The sequence below is a fragment of the Eulemur rufifrons genome, chromosome 28 (assembly GCF_041146395.1).
Source record: "Eulemur rufifrons isolate Redbay chromosome 28, OSU_ERuf_1, whole genome shotgun sequence".
NCBI lineage: Eukaryota > Metazoa > Chordata > Mammalia > Primates > Lemuridae > Eulemur > Eulemur rufifrons.
This window is the reverse complement of record NC_091010.1, coordinates 658,312-667,500: the sequence shown is the minus strand read 5'-3', so window position 1 is coordinate 667,500 and position 9,189 is coordinate 658,312.

Genomic DNA, 9,189 nt, shown 5'->3' with positions numbered 1-9,189 from the left:
TTAATAGTTTTCTTCTCTCTCTCTCTCTCTCTCTTCCCCACTTCCTTCTCTTTCCTTTCTCTCCCTTCCTTTCTTTCTTTCTCTCGCTCTCTCGCTCTCGCTCTTCTTTTCTTTCTGACAGAGTCTCTCGTTCTGTTGCCCTGGCTAGAGTGCCATGGCGTCAGCCTAGCTCACAGCAATCTCAAACTCCTGGGCTCAAGCGATCAGACTGCCTCAGCCTCCCGAGTACCTGGGACTACAGGCATTCGCCACCGTGCCCGGCTAATATTTTTCTGTATATATTTTTAGATATTGTTTCTGTATATATTTTTAGATATATAGTTTCTTTCTATTTTTAGTAGAGATGGGGGTCTCGCTCTTGCTCAGGCTGGTCTCGAACTCCCGACCTTGAGTGATCCACCCGCCTCTGCCTCCCAGAGTGCTAGGATTACAGGCGTGAGCCACCCCGCCTGGCATGTACGTTCTGTATTCACAGACAGACGGAAGGCAGGGAGAATGTTACCCTTTCAAAGCCCGCCCTGCTCGCCTCTCAGTCCACCGATGGCACTCTGAATCCCGTGGCATTCCTTCACTCAGCTGAATTCTTCAGCACCCGACCCCCCCCCACCCCACCCCCGTGCCACGGGAGTTCGTTCTCATGGCAGAGCCATCGAGGCTGTTGCCACACGTGTTGTAGGTGCCTAGGCAGACTGTGCCCTGGCCCCGAGGAGGTACGGAACCGCCTATCGCCTCGGGAGGGAGGGACAAGATGTGTCCGTGTCCAAGGCGACGTCCTGTCGGTCACGAGGAGGCCTGCAAAGGCTCGTATCTGCCAGGCATTGAGCCACATGACATGAAACACCGGTGTGTTCCTTCACTTAGGTGGTGTCGCGTGTTGATACTCACAGAGGATGATAAACCCACTCGCATGCCGGCTGAGCCCCCTGTGTCTCCTCCTCTATCCACTGAGGGAAAAAACCACAACGAAAGGTAGAAAAGCACAGGGTGGGAAGAGAGCCCTTCGCTCTCCCTATGTGACCGTCCAGAGTGCTCATTCAGGTGTGTGTGTGTGTGTTTCATTGATTTTGGTGCCATCTTTTCTCTGCAGCTGCGTCAGAGGACAGCGATTTTTCCGATTTTCACTCCGCTGAGTGAATTGCCTTTTGAAGAGAATGTCCACAGGAAGCCTACGGTTCTCCCGCGTGGGTGGCCCTCCTCTAGAAATGAATCTCGTTTCTTGAACGGAGGGGACTTGTTGACGCCATCATTCTTTCGGGACGACTTCTCAGACGCTAGCTTTGGACCGCAACATAGGTGCCCCCGACATTGCCTCAAGGGTTCCGTGGTGCCTCCTGTCAAGAGACCCCACCGACCATCCCCAGCCTGCCCGCTCAAGGGAGCCGGGCCCCTTCTGATCTGTCCGCCCGCCGTGAAGCTCCCTCCCGAGGGTCAGAAAGCCCACCTGTTTCCCAGTTCGGGTGAATGATGGGGCACCCGGGCAGGGCACTGGCACCGAGTGACTCCATTCTGAGTCTGTCTGCTCTGTGGGGCGGGGGCGGGTGGGGGGGGCAGTTCCGTCTCGACCGGTGGCCTCCTACCAACTGACTCTATGGGACGGACCATTCTCACTCAGGATCGTGTACCTTCTTGGCCTAGGCACATCCCGGCACTGAAAGCCACTTTTCGGGGACACTCTCCCACGTACAGATAGATGGCCTGCACGAGTGCTCTTCCTTTCTCGAAACACTGGAAATCTGTCCTCAATTTTACCTGACCTACCTGACGGTGTGTGATACAGGAGCATAGAACCCTCAGCCACCCTCCACCTTCCCGCTGTCACGAGAGACAGTGCCGAGCGTGAAATTCTATCCCTGACTCTCTGTGTCCACCGGAATGTGGCCTGACTGCAGTGACGTCAGCTACGTCAAGTCGTTCTCTGGGTAGGGAAAGAACTTAACCAGATAGGCCCTATCGGTCGCTTATCTGTTCTGATAGTTTTGTGGCAGCCATTTCTTTCCCCCTTTCTTTTCTTTTTCTGTCTCTCTCCCCCACCCCACCCCCAAATTCTTTCTACGAAGACGTTTAGGATGTCAGATTCTGCCCACATGCCCCCCCTAGGCATAGGGGGCCAGCATAGACAAAGGTCTTCGGTACCAAGTGTTCATTCCACGGTGACAGATATTGCCACTCTTGTATTGACCAGGGCGAGATCGTGAGTGGGTCAACTCTGAAACTCCCTGTACTGTGCTTCTCTCTTGGGTAGGTCCCTGCCCCAACCCTCCGGCTTCTAGCACACACCCAGGGGCACTCTCTCCTCTCTGGATAAAGTTCCAGATGATCCGATCCGCTCCGAGGAGGAAGGGGAGCTGGCCGGGCCACCCACTGTGCGCCCCACCCCCACCCCGCCCCACCCCCGTCAGTCATAGGGTCCGTTCTTTTCAGGATGACACCGGCAGCGGTTGTTGGGTGTCACCTAGCGGCCACTTTGATCAGACCTCGGGATCCGGAAAGTCAGGTGACGTTGGGAGTTTAAGAGCTGACTCCCGGGAGGTGTGGAGGGCGGGGAGGAGAGCACGGTCCGGACGGTCTCACCCTCTTCTTCCCGGGCCCGCAGCTCTGGGCCCGCCCAGGGCAGCCCTAGCCTCTAGCGGGTCTCCGCCCACCCGCCCTGTTGTCTGCGGGAGGCGCCCCTCCTCCCGCTCTCTGCCTCCTCCCGGGACCATAGGCCTCTGCCCGTCATCTTTTTTATTTTTATTTTTTCCCTCTTGTTTGTTTCTCTTTTATCTTGTTTTTTAGGCTTATCGAATATCATATCGTATAAAAACTTAAATCACAGAATGAATTATATTATATAACAAGATGTGGCTTTTTATCCTACGCTGAGAACGATGAATTTTTCTCTTCGTGTCCATTTTCCTGTCCTGGAAGAAATACAAAGTTGCTCGTGATACTTCCCCATCATCTTCCAGTTTCCCCGACTGTCAACACGATGTATTCGATCGTATATCTTTGTGTGTGCACGTGGGCGCCTGTACCTATTTCTTTTCGGCATCAGTCTCAGGTCTTTTGGCACCTAGGGGGGAAAAAGGAGAAACCAATAAAGGACAGAAAGACGTTCTGTCGTTTTACGCTCCCCACCACCACCACCACCACTACCACCACCACTTTTGGGAGCTTGTAGTCTGGCCTATGTCCCCAAGGCAGGTTAAATCTTTTCTTAAAACTCCCAAGTGGTCCCCTGCCCCGCCCCTCCCCCCCCCAGGTGGGCGGCCGGCAGAGTTCACAGGCTTTGTTTTTGGCAGAGCCTGGACGATTGAAATAATTAACCACAATCAACGCTAAAGCTGAGAACCCCTCCCCCCCTCATTAAAAGCTCTGTATTTCTGCCTAGCCCTATGTTCGGGGAAATTCGGAGGCTTGAGATGGGAAGGTCTACCCTATTTTCTCCTTTACCGGCAAAATAGACTCTCTCTTTCCTTCCTCCTCAAACAGCTTGTCCTCGTTATTCGGCCTCGTGGGCAAGTGGCCGAGCTTTCGGTAACACCAAGTCTTCTAAGTTGTGTTGTGTTATCGGTCTTGTTTTCTTTCTTTTCTTTTCTTTTCTTTTTTTTTTTTTTGAGACAGGATTTCTTTCACTCTGTCCTCTCCCAGGCCGCCTTGGCCTGATTGTAGCTCACAGCAAGCTCCAAATCCAGGGCTTAAGTGATCCTCTCTGCCTCAGCCTTCTGAGTAGCTGGGACTATAGGCAAATGCTGCCACACCCGCCATAATTTTTCTTTTTTTTTGTTGGTAGAGATGAGGTCTCATCGTGTTACCCGGGCTGGTCTCCAGCTGCTGGGCTCAAGTCACGCTCCCGTCTCTGCCTCCCAAGTTGCTGGGATCACGGGCATGAGCCACCATGGCCAGCCAGGTTATTTAAAGGCGATCGCTTTGCTATCCTGGTACAAAACCCCAAATGTGCGAGTTTAAGGCACCAGACGGAGGGAGTCCCCACACTACATTGTCACGAACATTGAGGGTGGCTCACGAAACAGCTGGGATGTGGCCACACAGTAGTGATCGAGGAGATATATTCTAGTGGGATAGCAGAAATATAGAATGTCCTGAAGACACTAAATGTCGGAATGCCACAGCAGTCAATGGCTGACAAACTTCCATTCCATTGTGTCATGGTAGGCAGCTTACTTTTCTCCTGCTCCCTCGGTATGATTAAGGCCTGACGTAGAAAATGTCTACGTCTCGTCCAAATCCATCGAGACGATGGAAGGGGGAACTGGGAGAGGAAGAAAGGAAAACAAGAGAGGGAGAAGCAAAACAAGAGAGAAGGGGGACGAGGAGGAGAAGGAGGAAACTGCCTCCCCTGCCCCCATGCTACCCAATTAATAAATGAAGAATGGCCTCTTCCCTCCTCTTCCCAACCCCTAACTATGCCTGGAGGTGTATCGTAGGCCTACAGTCCTAAGAAATGTACAACTACTGATAGTAATGGGAAGAAATGCAGTCTAATAGGTTTCTGTGCAGTGGGACACCTGGCCAGGGCACTTACGGTGAATGGAGCTTGCAGGGCGGGCGGGAGGTTGCTCTGGGTGAGTCTGTGAGTTGGCGGTGAGTGGTGAGTGAATGTGAAGGCCTAGGACATTACTTACTGTAGGTTTTCATAAACCCTGGACACTTAGGCCACACGACATTTACCTTTAGAAATTTCTTTCTTCAATAATACATTAACCTTAGCTTACTGTAAGTGTTTTCACTTCATAAACTTTTCCATGGTGGTTTGGTTTTTTGTTTGTTTGTTTGTTTGTCTGTTTGTTTGTTTGTTTGTTTTTCTTTCTTTTAAACTTTTGGACTCTTTTGCAACACCACGACTTAAAACACAAATGCGTTGCACTGTTGTACACAGATATTTTCTTTCTCTGTGTCCTTATGTGTTCTGTAAGCTTTTTCCTACTTTTAAAGTTTTTATCGTTCTATGCACTTTTCAAAATAATAAAAACTAAAACAGAGAGGGGGGGTGGGAGAGGGAAGGAGAGAAATACACACACATGAATATGTTTCCCAAGTGAACTGAGGAAGGGGGCCGAGTCAAGGTTCTCAGGGAGCCACCAGTGATGAAACGGTCAGGCTCAGAATCAGCATTGCAGAGTGGCTGCAGAGCCGGGGGGCCTGGACTGGCTACCTGGACGACACTCCGTGTTTGGTAACTTGGCGAGTCATAAATCCTCTTGAGCCTCAGCCTCTTCATCTGCAAATGCAGAAATCATGGTGCCTACCCCACAGGGATATTGTGCAGAGTGAAAAAGCAAATGCAGGCAAAGCCCACAGAAGCACGTGTGGTAAACAGTAAGCCTTTAATCGTGGTCACAGTCGTTGTTATAGGACCATCTTCCTATGTCCTTGTCTTTTAAAGATTAGCAGAACCTCCCAGAAGATGAGAATGGGCTCCCCCTGAGCAAGTCTCGGCTGTAAAGTCACAGGCATGTTGAGCATGTGGCACAGAAGGCAGAATAAAAATCTGATCCCGGAACATTATGTTCCTGCAGGACACGAAATCATTGAAGGTATGGGAACTCCTACCTCATATCCGTTTTACTAGAACACCTGTGATTGCGTACGCACATGGACGCACGCGCACGCGCACCCCAAACTTTTTGAGCTTCACAAAACAGCGTAACCAAGGAACACACTATGATGCTTCTTAGCGATATATTTAGGCCCAGGTTACTCGTCACTCTGAGCCTGCCTCCTTATCTGTCCAATGAGAATAGTGTTTGTCACAATTATCGTCATCGTCATCCTACCTAACGCTTCTGGTAAAATTGAAGTGTGAGAACACCCGCTAGACAGAAAATCCATGTTATCTCTCAATTTTTCTTCCTCCTGATTTCTATCTGAATCTGTGAGCTCGCTTTGGTTCACTTCGGTTTTTCAAGAGGCTCCGGTTACCTTCTCTCCCACCTATATCGGATTGGGTCTGACGGAAGAAAGAAGGAAAAAAAAAAAAAACACAGTAAAGAAAGCAGAACAGCATTTGTTTCTGAAGCAACCGATCAAACATTGCTGATGAGCCGGTCTTTTCTATTTCAGTAAACCAAGGAGGCCTATTGTCATGAGGATGTGAGGGGCCCGGGTAAGATTGGATGATTACCCCTAAAGGAGACAAAGCAGACAGACTATGGCACATGTGATCTTAGCAAAGAGAATAAACAGTGACCTCTCTGCCGAGTTGGGCCTTAGCATACCAAAGGGAAATAAAGGTGTACTAGGATGCTCAATTTTTACTCTGGAAACAGAGGTTGGTTGGGCACTGAACTGAGAACATTGAATTTTTTATCCTCCTTGATATTCACATAGGCTTAGAGGAGGCAAAAAAAAAAAAAGAATACTGAGCCTATAAGTCACCCCTAAAACTCGGATTTTATGTTCCCTTGCCTTTTCATAACTGAGCAACACACAACATTAAAGAATGGACACAGGCCGGACGCGTTGGCTCAGGCCTGTAAACTTAGCACTCTGGGAGGCCGAGGCAGGAGGATCGCTCAAAGTCAGGAGTTCGAGACCAGCCCAAGCGAGAGTGAGACCCCCCCCCCGTCTCTACTAAAAATATAGAAAGAAATTGGCCAGACAACTAAAAATATATAGAAAAAAATTAGCCGGGCATGGTGGCACATGCCTGTGGTCCCAGCTCCTGGGGAGCCTGAGGCAGGAGGATCGACTGAGCCCAGGAGTTTGAGGTTGCTGTGAGCTAGGCTGACGCCACGGCACTCACTCTAGCCCGGGCAACAGAGTGAGACTCAGTCTGGGGGGGGGGACCCAAAAACAAACAAACAAAAAAAAAAACCGGAAGGGACACAGACTTCCACAGGTTTGTGTGTGGCCCCTTTTACTTATTAACGCTACAGGACCTTAATTATTTGTGCTCTGAATCTGATATTCAAATTATCCTTGTGGCCAACGCGTTTGAACAGTAGATGGTAGGGGAAGAAGAGTTCACCTCCTGAATAGATGACAAGTAACGGGAGTACTGGTGAAATTACAAGTGGCCTACGTTTACACACTGAAAATCCCAGTTAGCCGCTACCATGAGTTCAAAGAAGAGATCTAAATTTCTGACCCTATGACCCTAAAAGATATTTCCTCCCATGGTGTCACAGATAAAAATAAAACTGCATCCTAGCACTTTGGGAAGCCTAGGGGGAAAGGATCGCTTGAGGCCAGGAGTTTGAAGTTGCAGTGATCTATGATGATGCTACTGCACTTTAGTCTGGGAAACAGAGTGAGGGCCCGTCAAAAGAAAAAAAAGAAAAAAAAGAAAAAGACAAAAAGAAAGAGAGAGAGAGAGAGAGAGAGAGAGACAGGAAGACACAAGGAAAGAAAGAAAGAGAGAAAGAAGAGAGGAGAAGAGAAGAGAAGCGTCAATCTATCCATTGCATTTTCTACCCTTTAGGTGACTGGGCTTCAGCAGGGTGATGTGATCTGACAAAGTTCATGTTGCTAAGAAATAAAGCACTGGGGTTCAAACTCTGAGTTTTCAAAATCCAGCATATCCCCCTACCCACCATACCGTGCCACCTCTGAGAGTGGATATCTCACAGAGGAGAGCTGTGGAGGCCATTCTTGGACAGACAGAGTCAAGTAGTGGAGACCATGGAGTCTCTGCTCTGCAGCCAGTCTAGAGACATATGGAGCCATTAACACTGCTTGTGAGGAAAATACCATGTCATAGGGAAACAGAAATATTTTCCGCCTTAGGCAGATACAATTTAGGAAAAGACCCGAAACCCCTCTTCCTCTAACAGTGCTTTCTGGTCAGATGCTGACCCCTTCGATTCACAGATTCAGATACATCATTCAATGCAAGCATTGTCAACAAGTCACTCTTTGCAGCTTTCTGAAATTTCTTGGACATAGCATACTTGTAAAGATGATCACTTATGTGAAGACACCACCCCTCCAGAAAAACAAAAACAAAAACAAAACAGAAGCCCACTTTTCTCTGCTGTGAAAATCAAGATCAGCTTTCATGAGATCCACTAAATTCACACAAGAAGTAAAATATAATCATACTGATATATGCAATTTTTCTCTTAGAACAGAATGCATGGTGCTCCTTATCGTCTCAGATACTGTCAACAGAAAGCACGCGGTGGATGAACAATCTCCGTGAGCTTTTCTACAGAGATGGGGTGTGTGTGTGTGTGTGTGTGTGTGTGATAAATAATGAGGGTTGAGGAGCAGATAAATGACTGGGGGAAAACAACAACAGCAACAACAACAAAAACCACTTCCTGGTTCCTCGATGCAAGCATTCATTTAAAGGGTATACTCGTATGTATACCTAGGTGGAAAGTGGAAGCAGCTTTAAAAAAAAAAAGAAAAATTTGCTGTGAGCCCTGGTTATGATACGGCAATAAGCGCTAGCTCTTGGAAGGTGTAAAACATATTCACGGTGGCTTACGCCAATTTGGGATGTACAAAGACGAGCTTGAGCACCACCACCAACCAAAAATATGAATGAATACCTGGCTAGCGATCAGGATCAGACATAATATAAAAGAAAAAGCTCCCAAGGCTAAAATAATGTGAACACGATTGACTCGTCCATGGAAAAGAACCCCAAATCACTGCAAAATAATTTAAAGAGTTTTATTCTGAGCCCAACGGCCGTGATCATGGCCCAGAGAGCTACGCCCAAGAAGCCTTGAGCAAGCGGACCCATTGTGGTGGGGTGGGTTACAGTTTGGCTTCATACATTTTAGGGAGACAGGAATTACATGTAAAATCACAAATCAAAACATGGAAGGGGTACATTGGTCTGGGCTGAAAAGGCAGGACATCTGGCAGTTGGGGGGGCGGGGGAGGGAGGGTGCGGTGTTTACAGGTTTACAGCTGGGTTTAAAGATTCTTTGATTTGCAATTGATGACATAAATGAACCTCTGCCTAAAGGCTTTGCATCATGTTTTCAGTTAAGGTAAGGAGGTCTGCTAATCACAGGCAAGCCACTGGACAGTTTACCCAAAACTCAAGTGCCCTGTAGTTCAGTAAACGGTTGGCCTGCTAGATATGCGTTAAGCTTTGTCTTGCCTGGCCTTAGGCCCGTCGGACATTCAGTATCTCATTGTTATAAAATCTGACTCCATCAGGGAGGGGTGTCTGACTTCCCCTGTCCTTGCGGGGCAGCAGCTCAGGTTTAAGGGTTTTTCTAGGGTTCC